The sequence below is a fragment of the Athene noctua genome, chromosome 6, assembly GCF_965140245.1.
Source record: "Athene noctua chromosome 6, bAthNoc1.hap1.1, whole genome shotgun sequence".
NCBI classification, from domain to species: domain Eukaryota; kingdom Metazoa; phylum Chordata; class Aves; order Strigiformes; family Strigidae; genus Athene; species Athene noctua.
Window position 1 is genome coordinate 15,738,351 of NC_134042.1, and position 13,350 is coordinate 15,751,700.

Here is a 13,350-nt window from a genome sequence, read left to right on the forward strand (position 1 = left end):
AAAAGCATTTTTGGAAGGTTTTTTTCAACCTACTTGTAACAAACAAATTTGGGCCACCACCTATACACGCCAGAAAAAATGTTTATCTTGCTTAGCCAAAATTGAGCAAAATAGATTTTTTGGCAGCATGGACAAAGCTTTAGGCTTGACTCTTTTTAAGGTCCCCTCCTAATTCCAGTTTTCCATTCCCCACACTTCGGAGTTTCTCAGATGATTTTCTCTCCCCAGTGGCTTTTCAGTTTGGGTACAGTCCTTTAATTTTTTCTGCCTTATGGTTCTCTTTTCTCTTCTCTTCTCTTCTCTTCTCTTCTCTTCTCTTCTCTTCTCTTCTCTTCTCTTCTCTTCTCTTCTCTTCTCTTCTCCTTTTGCATTTGCTTCCTTTCTATCTCATCTCATGGAAACATATTAAAAGACCTCCTATCTCTACCATACCTACCTTTTGCTTGCCAAACTATTTTCCCCTGGCCAAAGGCATATCCTTTGATACCGCTTGATTAAACTTCCAATTTATTAAATAATCAGGAAACAGAAATCTTAACAGTGGCCTAAGACACTATTCCAAAAATCATAAGGAATTTTTTATTTACCTGTGTCTTACTAATACAGATAGATAGATAAATAGATAGATAGATAATGTACATAGATTTCAATACTCTTGACACTTCCCCAAAAACTAGCACAGAAAAGACACATGTAAGGAAAAATGGACTAAAGTGTGACTTTTAAGCAAGACAACTTCAGAAAGATAGGAAAATAGACAAATTCAATAGCTTAACAAAAAAAATTCGAGTCTGTAATTTCAGGACACACAGGTATTCCTTTTAATACTACAGACTTCATATGTTTCCCATGCAATGGACCTCAGAACTCCTATTTATTTAGCATTAACATCATGAACCATTTATAAGATGGCTCACACTCTAAAAAGTCAACAGGGAAATTTTTCAGCATTTCAGCTAGAACTTTCTGATTTTTTTTTTTTAAATTTTTTAACATTCAAAGTCAGACTGAGTCTCACACTGTTCACAGTAAGCACCATATTGTTTTGTATGCGTTCCCAAGGCTAATTAGACTAACCTACGTAAAGGCCTGAGTAGTATTTATTTTCTGCTGAAAATGTTTCCTAAAAATTGTCTCACTGTCTCCAGAGATTTTAAACCATATTGGTAACCAGTTGTCTTGGGGAGGACAAGAAGAATTCTGCACAGGCAGTTGTTCAAGAGAGCCTCTCCAGTGAATTCTTCTAAGAGTTCATATCTGCATATTTTAGTAAGATTCTCCAACCATTGCCTCAGACTCACTTTTTGGAATATATGAGCACTTGAAATTAGTTCATGATAATCTTGTCAAGGGCATTTTATCACTTTTTAATTGAAAGCAGGTCACTAAAATAACATTTGTCCATGTTGAGAATACAAAAGCATTTGGGAGGGATATGACAAGTCATTCAAGCAACAGCAAGAGTTCAAATTATGATTAAACGATGCTCAATACATAATGCTGCCCACAGGAAGGGAAACTCTCTTAGGCAACCTCTATGCAAACTTTGCAGCCACAACAAGACTGGCTCCCAAATACAAAATATATGCATATATCATGCTAGTAACTGATCAGTGGCTATTGCTACTCATCACAGGCTTAGAAAATATCGTGAAAAGCCAAATTACATCGAAAATATGTTAACTCTCACGGTCGGTCTATCAACAATTCAAGAATGAAGGCTTTGTTTTGGTTTGATTTGTTTTTTTAGGAGTCCCACTGGAAACACTGATGGCATCTTCAGCAACTGCATCACTCTTGCTCTGATGTGTTTCCATAGTGGTTCTCGGCAGGGTCAGACAAGAAATGGGAAAGCTGAGATCACTTTCTTGCTGTATATGTTACTGTGAGATCCAAGTTCTTGCTAGGTCAGAAATCACATGGTGTATTAAGGGCTTAAGATTAATTCTGGAGATTTAAACTCCTGTTTTGACCATAAGCCATGAATGGAAATGGACTATAGAAAAACAAAGTTTGATGAATCTGGGCCACAGAGTAATAGAACTTCTTAATCAAGGAAAAGAAGAGTGAGCCAATTTAAGTGATAGATGTGCTTTTAGCATCCTGCCAAGTAGATCACACCTTGTTTTGGGAAACTGATGAGAAATGACAATATTAGGTATTTTATATTAGATGACAGTCTTTGCAGGGGTTCATGTGACTCCATTCATGTTGGCAATCTCTATGTTAAAAGGCCAGCTCACTCCATTAAAGAATGGAATGAGATCCGCTCTCTTCAGGCTGGTTAGCATAGTTCCTTTTTCCTCTTTCTGATACAGCCCAGATTTTAATCTAAACTGACTATTAGGTGAGAACTCTGTTGTCCATTACCAACTCCTGAAAACTTCAGCATGTTTTCGTATCTTTATAGCCAATACCAACATTCTTTCCTACTGGGGATAAAAAGTAGTAAAAGCAAACGTAATATCTAAGCCAATTCCCAACCTTCAGAAAACTACACAACATGCAGATGACATCCTATACTCAGGTAATATATTTCACTAGACGATAGATGAAGAGAGATTTCATATGGTATGTAGGGATGCAATATTAAGATCAAATACATTCCAGCTCCCTTATCTAATCTAATGAGCCATTTACCAGTTGATCTATCAGGTCAAGTCTTTGAATCAGTTTTGTGCCATGGGAGTAAAAGAAAATTATAATCTTTTTGACAAAGGTGAACTTGATCAGTAATAAAGATTGTTTCCAATCAACGATCTTCAAAAGGTCTCTTCTGTTTCTTTCCAGATGACTACACAAAACATCACAGTACATAAAATACCTTGGTCTAATCCACTGCCACTTGTTTTCCTCTTTGCCGTTATTTCTTCAGCTTTATGAAGTACTTTTGTAACTGCTTTGGGCCTAAAGAAGGTATGCTCTTGCTTTCATATGGAAACTGTAAGCACTTTCATCCTTCCACTGCCAGAACACACACACACACACAAGCTGGCGCATTCTTCTAATCACACAAGTTAAAAAAATAAAAAAAAAAATCACAGCTGCAATATTAATAGCAAATATATTCTGGTTCATGTCTGGTTACACTCAGGTGAACACTGATAAGTCATGTGTGAGGTTCTCATACACAGCTCTGTCACTGCAACACCAATCCTAACATGCCTCAGCCTCTTTTTAACATTGTCACACAGCTCAGTCCTGAACAGCTTCTTGCAGATCCTCTCCTCCCCAGTATTAATATATACATGACTTATCATAGTTGGCCATAGTTGGCCATTGCTTTTTACAGAAAAATAAACTTACAGGCCTTCATCTCCCCCCAGAATCTGAGACTTCAGTACAGATAGCCAAGTATGCCAAATTCTGCAGCAACGCTTCCTCCAAATGATAACTTTCAGATATCATTCCTGAATATTTGCAAAATACATGATGAAAAAAATCTGTCCTGGTTAAGCTGTTTTCTGTGTCCTTCTAAACATTGCACAAGTGATTCAACAATATATATAAAAAAATCAAAGTACCACATTAAACAAAACTGTCTATATTGTGCAGCTGTGTCCTCAAGTAGTAAGCTCTATAAGCATCTTAGCCATCTCAGGAGGTACATACCCTGCCTGATTTTTGGTTGACCTGTATTGTGTTTACAGCATGGGGAAATTGCTGTGGAAGCAACACCAGCACCGTTTTTCAAGAGCAGACTAAGGCTGGACTTTAAAGAAATAATACCGAGGCAAATCATGGTATCTTTGCTCCCAGCAGTCCTAGTACAGGAGTTCTTCACTACTTTTTACACTCAGGCTGTGTTTATGGAAAGTCACAGAGTGCCTTGAAGAAGCAAGTGTCTGACCTACCCATAGCACTTGCCTCCAAGTGCACAGTATTCCTAGCACAAAATTAAACACTAGGGACTAGCATGCCTTGGCACTCACAGTGAGGCTTTACAGCACACTCAGTTACAGTATGTTCAGCACAACATCATACTGAGAACAAAACACTTTAGCAAGAAACACTGAAGAACACTGAGTGAATGGCATGGTATCTTTGGACTGTCACCAAAGCACCAGGTCCTCATAATACAAGGTAATATGCAAAAGTATAGCTTAACAGTACAAATAGGAAAGTGTTGCCAGATATTAATGAAATGGTAACTTCCCTAGCTTGGGAAAATTCATTCATCACTACAAAGCCATTGCTTTGTAGCTTGATTCAACAGCAGAGAGGGATGCTTAAAGAATTCCTTATAGGTAGCAAGAATTTTCTTTTTCTTTATTGAAAAAGTATTTTTTCAAACATATGAGGCTCAAATCTAATGTGCAATCCTATGAATGTCTAATTAGTTTTGCATTCTTCCTCCTCTCACTTTCAAATTCTGGTCTCCTGGACAACCATAGAGCAACAGAAGAAATTTCCAGTAGTTCAGGACATTTCTGCAATTACTAAACCTCGTTTAAATGACCTTACGGTAATAGGCATTATCATGTGGAATAATCAGCTACAGGGAAGAATCTTTGGTCTAAATGTTCAATATTCTTTCAAAAAGAATGATGAAGATTGATGCCTCAAAATGCCATCATTGTACAGACCTGTTTTAACTTTCCCCTAGTCTGGAGTGGACTACCCGAGATAAAGGGGCACAGCTCTGAGATCTTGTTCTTCCTTTGGTGTAATTAGGCTGCGTTATGGTCTGTAACTCAGTTTCTATGCTCATAGCTTACAAGAGAAACGCCCAAAAGCAAGAAGCAGACAGCAGTGGGAATGCTATGCTATGCAAGTTCTGATTTGTACGTCAAATTGAATTATATAGATGGAATTGCAAACACTCAAGGGCCCCCCTAACCCAGGGTTTGCTCTTCTTCCAGTACCACATTAACGTCTTTAAAGAAGGCAGCTGCCTTTCCACATGCCACCATGGGCCAAAATAAGCTGCCCGTCCCAACATAAGCAACCAGACTCAAGCATTTTGCTTCTGTTCTGGGCCCCTGTAATGTGAGTGAGCTACAGGGGGATGGGGCAGCACGCTGGATGCTGCACTTGAAATGCCTGTCCTCTCCTTCTGGCACAGAGAGCACCACTGTTCCTTTTTAAAAATCCCCTGCTCTTAGCAAGGTTTGTTTTTCTAACTGGTTCCCAGAAACCTCTTGGGGGTTCCAAGCCCAGAAAAGTAATTACTGCATTACTTTGGCCACAGACACAATATCAACCTTGTTAGAGTTGGCCTGTGGAGACAGCCAAACACCTGCTGCTGCAGCATTTATTTGATAAGCTTCATGGTTCGCTAACATAAACCTGATCCTGCTGACCTGCAGGAGGATGAAAAGGAGCCGGGGGGAAAGGGTGGAGCAGGTAGGCGATCTCACGGCCCTCCGGCCCAGCAGCTAACAGCCCTCTCTCCCAGCGAGCTCCCATTTCTCTTTGCTTTCTTGTTCCCTGGTGAGAGCTTCAGAGAATTGGTTTTCCCCCTGCAGTTATGCAGGCAGATGTGGAAGGGGCTAGGATTCCCATGCCTTATGACGGATTAACTGACAAGTGCAGGATCAATACGGGAATTGTTCTAGCTCTGGCTGCATCTGTAGTCTTCCAAAGCAGACAGAATAGCTGCACACACTCTCGTTGGCATGGTGGTGTGTGCACTGAAAGGCTGGCTTAATACCAAAGTCCATTAGTTAACAGCAAGGGGGGGAAGGAAGGGCTGCAAATCAGTCAACAGATAAAAGGTTGGGGAGAAAAGCAGATGTAGAAATAGAAACTAAATTTTTTGTCCCTCAAATGATGCAGTTTTCTTACCTAGTACAAAAAAAATTGAAAGTGAGGGTAGGGGGAAATAAATGAGGTTTTGTCCCAAACAAGACCATCTCTTCCAGAGGAAGCAATATTTGAGGAAAAAACAGAATTGCCAGTGGACTTAGCAGGAAGGAGAAAATAATCTTCCCAACTATGGTGCTTGATATAAGGAAAGAAACTTACTCTTCTGACAGGCAAGCTGACCTTCTTCTCAGCCTCACCTTTTTCTAGGCAGAGGGACTCAAAAGCGGACTATCTAGAAAACCAGAAAAGGACATTTCCATGTATCTGCTAGTTGTCATTTACATGGAAAGGGTTTGACCTCGGGAAAGTATGTTTTCTAGCATACCTCTTTCTGTGTATGTTGACAGTGCATCTTGGAGATATACAGAGTTATTCACCCACTTGGGAGACAGTGAGAAGCAGATGAATCACTTTGGATGACATCAGAGCCAGACCAAACTTTTATAAAAAACTTGGCAAAAACTTGAAGACTAAGCCTCTGAACACGTGTGAAATTGTCTACACAAGCATCATCTATCTTATTTCACCTTATTCTTCTGGCTCAGAACTTTAGGAACTTTATTTCCTGATGGAGAAAAAATGGCAAAAAATTCAAATAATATGTCGTAAGACATTTTCTGGATAGATCCAACCTAAATCAAAGCAAAAACCTCAAAAGAAAACTTCTCCTGTGGAACCTCAAGCCTGGTTTTGCAGGTATGTGAAATTCAGATAACAAATGATAAACATCTGAAGTTTTGGAATAGTACCAGCATTCTACTTTTGTATTCACCCTTCACTGTACAGGACTCACAGCATCAAAGTGAAATGCTAAGTACACTCAGAAAACCAGCATGACTGGATTCTCAGAGCTCTGCTAACACAGCCAACTGTTCTTCGGTTTCTGCCTTTATTGACTAGCCTGTTTCTCTCTGAATGGTACGAGACAGATTTTTTAGAACCAGTAATTAAGGAATAGAAATAAATAACCAAGTGCTGCAAGCAAGAAGACAGAGAGTGTAAGTGAATTTGACCCACACTGGGAAGCCTATATTGCTTGGGAGCCTGTGGGTACAAAAGACCCACAAAGTAAGCCATGCCTAGCATGAAAATCTTGAGAGCAATGCACAATACATCCAACTCCTGGAAATGCACCAGAATGAGCAGTCTTAGTTTCCTTGAAAATTGGTGATGACTGAAGCTGATGACTTAATTCTTCCTCCACCATTTTGCTTCAGGCTTTATGCCAGTGTTCACCAACAGGCTAAAAGCAAACCAAAATAACTCCAAATGCGTTCTTCACCCACCAGGCAGTGGTGATAAGGAAGAACTCATGGCCTGTTCCCCAACAGCTGCTAGAGAAACCAGCAGCAAAACTCTCAAGCTAAGGACAATTTTACTGCTTGGATCTCTCTAAATAATAAATCCCTCTTATTTCAGAAAGTATTAAGAAGCATCACAGGTAAAGTATTGCAATGACTATAAAGATCCTCCTGATGGTATTTCTGTAAAAACATATCATATTACAGGATGCTCTTCTATTATTATTCTGCCTTTTATTCTTAAACCTAGTTTCAGACTATGAGCAAACGTACACCTTGTACAGCAGCTTCTGCCCATAGTTTCCCCAGAGCATCGTACATGCTGGAGCTCTCTGAACCATATGTTTCATGGTAAAATACTGGTAGACTGTTACACTAGCAGGAATAGTTCTAAAGAAAGTTGAACAGGTTTGGCAGCGGCCAGGGTGAACTACTGCTGCTTACCATCTGAGAAGAGGCACCCAAGAAGCTTGATCTGACAGATCAGCAGAGCACTCTGAAACCACACTAAGTCTGGAGCACAGCAAGGCACAGGAGAAACAACCATGATGACTGTACAACTCACTCAGAGCATCCCCAAGAGAGCAGCCATATGCTGACAACGAACACTGCAGCCGAAAGGAACCAAAATTGTACAACAGCTTCTTAAAATAAATCCTCCCAACAGGCCCTGCTTCCTGTTCTGTTAACAGCCACCAGACCAGAGGAGTGCAACTTACTCTGAGTCACATCAAAGCACGTGTGCTCAAGAGCACTAAGCTCTGGGTGCCTAGGCATGTGTGGCTGCACACACTCTTGTGCAGCCAGCTACAGGACCATGAGAAGAACATGAAAGCAGGATGTCTCTCCCTCCTTTTTCTTCCTTTCTGCAGAGAATTTTCCATAGTTGAAAACTTAAAAACTGTGAGCTTTTTCCCCTCTACAAGTAAAATGTGAGCAAGTGTTGCAGGCCCTTAATAGCACATGGGTAACTAGAGTTCAGCCTGGTACAGGTACTCAGAGGTGACACATCCCCTCTGCTGTATCACATCCCTGGGAATCTCCAGGATCAAGACCTTAGTGCTACACCATTTTGTATGACAGGGAAGGATCAAACTGGACAGGGTCAGAGTAGAATATGAAGATAATACTTCTTTCATGTAACTGAATATTGTGCTCGCAAATCTTTTCTCTCTTTTTAAAGCAAATTTCTAGCTTCATGGTTGTAAAGACAACTTTCACGTTGTGAACTGAGAGTAAGCAATGTAGTAAGTTGCCAAAGTTTGCAAACACACTAAACCAGGTTTTTCAAAAATAACTTCCACATCATAGCTTGATGCCTTGAAAGGACTGTCTGAACCTCATCCTTCTCCCCAGCGTTTTTTGTTTGAACATATCTGGTTTCTTCAGGTTTGAATGAATGGAAGAAAAAGATTGCGGTTTTTTGTTGTGTCTTAGGTTAAAACCTATTGAAACTAGTAGATCTAGCACTGAATTTCCTTTCAAGCTAAATAAAGCTACAGTTAAATACTTCTTTGTTTAGTAATTGCTAAAAACAAAAGACTGAAAAAAACCACAGGCTGCACAGGGTCTGGACCTCACAAGACAAAGGGAAGCATGGGAACAGATGCCCCAAATGTGGAGATCTGGGCCATGAGTAGTGCAGCTCTGCTCCTGTAAGTGTTGGGGATGAATATGGTATGGTTGTTAACATATGAAGCAGATCCTAACATGCGAGGCTTAGTGTAAGCCAATGTTAAGTACATAATTTTTACTGCATCAAACTACTGTAATTATTTCTTCGGTATTTTGCTAGATGTCACTCAAAGCATGTTGAACAGAGAAAACATAAAACTGTCTATTTTGGGAGGCAGGAAAGAACACCAGGAACAGGTTTCTTCATAAAGAAAGCCTTTCAAAGCCATCCAAAACTAGCTTACTCTCTCAGAATACTGATAAATTACTTTAAGCCTTAAACTAAATCTTTGAACCCCATTAAGCAGGTGAAAAAGACTTCAATTTCATCCTTTAACCACACCTTACCCTTGGCCAAGTCCTAGATGGCTAATTATTTTCTGTTATTTCTGAATAAAGATTTAACCACCTCTGTTGGAGTCATCAGTATCTAAAGTGTTGAAGAGAGGGGAGGAAGTAATCTGCCTGAGCGTTAGACAAATAATAGACCTACTGACAGAATAAAAGCAAAAGAACAAAACAAAGTAACTGAAAAAAGACAGTAGATCAATTCGCTTATAGCAGCATTTGAGGAAAGCCTAGAAGAAAATGGGACCACTAACAGTATCCAGAAGCCATTGGGACACTTTATTTCAGCTGTATCATGCCCTAAGTTTTGTCGAGAAGAAATATTGGCAGGAAATGCAAAGAAGATTTCCAGTCCTTCACCTCAATATTCAAATAGTCTTTCTCACAGTATCAGTACATCAAATCAAACTTGATTTATCCTTAAAAAAAACCCAGACTAATTCCCAAAAGCTCTGCAACATCTCTGGCCTGTTTACAGGGCACTGTAGCATACAGGATGTGGATTAGATGCTGAGGAGTAGGTACAGCGTGTATTCAGGAGAAGGAAGGACTACATGAAAATCCCGTGAAAAAAACATGTCCTGCTCAAACTGGTCTTCAGATGACCTGTTATAAATGTGAGAAATTATTTAAATCAAGAAAAGTATAAGGGATTTCGTGTGTATTTAAACCTTTACTTGAAATAACTCATAGAGTGGGAAAGCCATGAAAATGCAAAATTCACTTTGGAAAAATAGGCCCAGACAAGGATATATATAAGGCTTTCTGGATAACTGTGCAATACCTGGATTATCTGGTATGTATACATGGCCTTTTACACCGTAGAGATGGAGCATACATATAATGCTGAACATTTCAATATCTTTTTTAATTAGAAAAGAAGACAGAAAACAGGACATGGAGAAATTCTTTTGTCCACTATTACACAAAACAAAGCTGTAGTCAGGTATCTTCACACCTCAATCTTAAAACCATATTTCCTTTAATATTACTCATTCCTAGGGCACATTTAAAAGAGCAGTGAACAACTGATACTGATTGTTGTGGCTCATTAGCCAGTCAGTAATAGATATGTGCCCTGCATATAATCATTGACCATAACAAATATTTGCACACGAGACTGAAGCACTGGGAAACCCATAGATACTGTCTCAGTCAACCCTTCCTTTCAAGGTCCGGTTCCACTCCCTCCTCCATCTCGGTCCCGCCATTAATCTCCCCATTTGCCTTTTAGTTTTGCTTAGATTACAAGTTATCATCACTAACTACATGGAAACTGTAACCAAAGACTGTCTGTGCCTAACATAATCACTCAGATAATTTCCAGCTAACGATTTACTGTTCGCTTCACTTTTCCACCCACTGTCTGGCTTTTCTAGGGCAAAGACATAATTTCTTGGATGTTGCTAGAGGACTACACACACCAATGGGGCTAAGAATGCAATAAAAAAGATTTAATGGCAAAGGGGATGAATAGAACATTCGAATATTTTCCCTTCAGCAGAAAACAGATCGTTGCTACTTCGGTGGCAAAGGCTCCTATGCCTAGAAGAAGCTAAGGACTGCCTTCTGAGAGTGCTATGCCAGTGGAAGTACTTTTGGCTCCACATGCCCATGTGTCTGCAGATCTGATTTTTCAATGAGACAATTCACTGTCTGTTTCTGGGGAGAGAATGAATGGAGGAGTTATATCAATTATCTGAGACTCTTCAGGATACACTCTGACAGATGATGAAAGGACTCTAATATGTAATTGAAATACCCTGTACCAAAATACTCACATTAAACCTTGGCTGATTACACACAGGTCTGAGCTATCTCAGACCTTCAGAACAGGAATTGAGTTGTTTATCAGTGAAAGCCAAACTTCTAAAAAGCTGGCTGCCCACTACAGAGCCTTTGTGTTAGGTAAATTAGCTTCAGGAAGAGAATCAAAATGAATTAAAACCACATGGAGATCCTCTCCCTTTACCCCCCTTTTCCCCTTTCCTTTTGCTATATGAATCCCCTCACCAGGAGACAGAGGCCAGTTCAGTCTAATTTAGTCCAGTGTTTTTGTTTCCTAAAGTCTCAGTCTTGGGCTGAGTCCATTAATAGGCTGCAGCTGATTTTAATCTAGATGAACTCAAGACTTCTCTTCTTTGGTTTTAAAAAGATTACAAATTGTGTGTTATATAAATAGAGGGAAAAGGGAAAAAAAGAAACAGAATGAGTAAAAAATCTGCTCTCCATTAGCTGACCTGCTGAACAAGCCTGTGATTCAAATAAAGATGAGAAATGAGAGTTGCGGGGGGAAAAATACACAACTAAAAGCTTTAGTGATACTGCACCCAGACACACTGGTAAGAGGAGATGCAGTAATGTCTGATAGCTACCATTACCATCGTAACAACACAGAAGAGATATTAATGAGAATCCAAAAGCAGCAAACCAGATGCCTCAAAGATGGTTCTGATAGTTTGCAGCACCCCTTCCCAGTTAAACTTAAAGTCATTTTGATTAGAAACTACGACCTCTTTATATCTCATGTCTCTCTGGTAGGTAAGATGGAGTAAGTTGGTCTTACAGCTCCTTGTAGATACTTGTGAGTATAAAAGAATACCGTAATACCTGGTTCAAGTGAGATTCCTAAACAGGGGTGCTGAACCTAGAGAGAGTTGCCTCAGATCAGTGCTGAGGCACTTTGGGAGAACAAGTGATAAAGAAGGCGTATGGTTGTCCTCTAAACAAACAGTTCTGGGTTCCTCAGGGCAAGCGAAAGAAAAACAAAACCCATGCCAATGTAATGTGAAATTATTTCTCCTTTTGTCCAGAAAACCTACTCTAGATTAGCTCTAACAAGTATGAAAAAGAACAGGCAAACTAGTCTGCTACAAAAGGGAGAGTTATTTTTGGTATGATACAAGAGCTCAGATGCTTTAACACATCAGTCTTCTCACCCTGGTAAAGGATGACAGAAGAAAATCACTTCCCTGTAGTGCTGTTTCTCGTGACTGCAGTTGTAGATGACTGTCAACAAGGCTGTCAGTACTGCTATACACCAGTACTAATACAATTATGGTCAAAATGCTTTTGTCTCATTGGTATCAAACCACTCCATGTAGACATCTTTGTTTCTTCTCCTCTTGTCTCACAGAAGGAAGGAGAGCTGAATGCTGTAATCCTCCTCTGACTCAGAAAGGGTAATCTCTTCTTCAACTTTCTGAATGACCTAGACTTACTCCTGTTTGCTTCTTAGTACAGTGTGCTGTTAGTGTACTTCACTCTAAGTTAATGCTATGTGCTCTCAGCCCCAGATCTCCCAGCATCCGTTTTCTTTATTAATTTCCTTGTGCCTTGATATTTTAAAATAACACATCTAAACACTTAGAAAATGGTATCATATGATACTGCTAAGGATCTGAAAAATGGGAATGGGAATGTCAATCTTAAATTATTTGATTTTGGGTGGGAAGGGACTGGACTTTTGGGAGGGTTTTATGCCAGCTTGAATTCTCTGTCTGCTTTATGTCACTCTGGAACTCTACATACAGTCATAGGATATTGGATGGCTCAAGACTGCATGAATCCATGATTTTTAAAATAACTGCAATAAATTGCAAATGTGACACTCATTTTTCTTGATGCTCAATCTCCGTGCTGATGCATTAGAAGTTTCCCTTTAAAGGAATCTCATGAACAGCTCATACACAACTGCTCTGTTTGAAAATGGCCACTGCCACTGAGGAACAAAGCAAAACATGAAGGGTCTATAAACGGCAAGTGAGTGTAACTACTCACAGCAGTACTCCACCAGACCCTGCAGTCACAGTCCTGGTGGAGTTCAGCAGGATGGCAGCCATTTGGAAGGAGAGTTACAGTTACCTGTAACAGACTTTTGTTAACTCCAGCTGAAAAATACAGCTTGTCCTTTCAATCCACAAGGGGAAAAAAAAAAAAGGGGGGGGTTTAATAACTTACGAGCAAGATTTTAAGTGAGCTCTACTCATGAACAAAAGATTCCAATAAGCTGAAGTCTCGATGTCATTATGATAAGTTACAAATCTCAAATTAGAATTTGGTTCCTCAGCGAATCCATTTCAGAAGTCCAGAAATGTTTTCCCCTGCTTGCTAATGCTGTCATTTTGGGAATCGCACACAGTTACAATTTACACAAACAAAGAGAGTATATACCTGCATAAAGTAAAAATCCCAGCTTTGCCAGAAGAAGGAAATACAA

The 13,350-nt window shown here is 39.7% G+C and overlaps 1 protein-coding gene across 5 annotated transcripts in view; it reads right to left on the reverse strand.

Annotated features, from left to right (window-relative positions):
• The window catches only part of RAD51B (RAD51 paralog B), a 446,199-nt gene that overhangs the window by 101,911 nt on the left and 330,938 nt on the right, over positions 1 to 13,350 (reverse strand). The gene's annotated exons all lie outside the window — the stretch shown is intronic.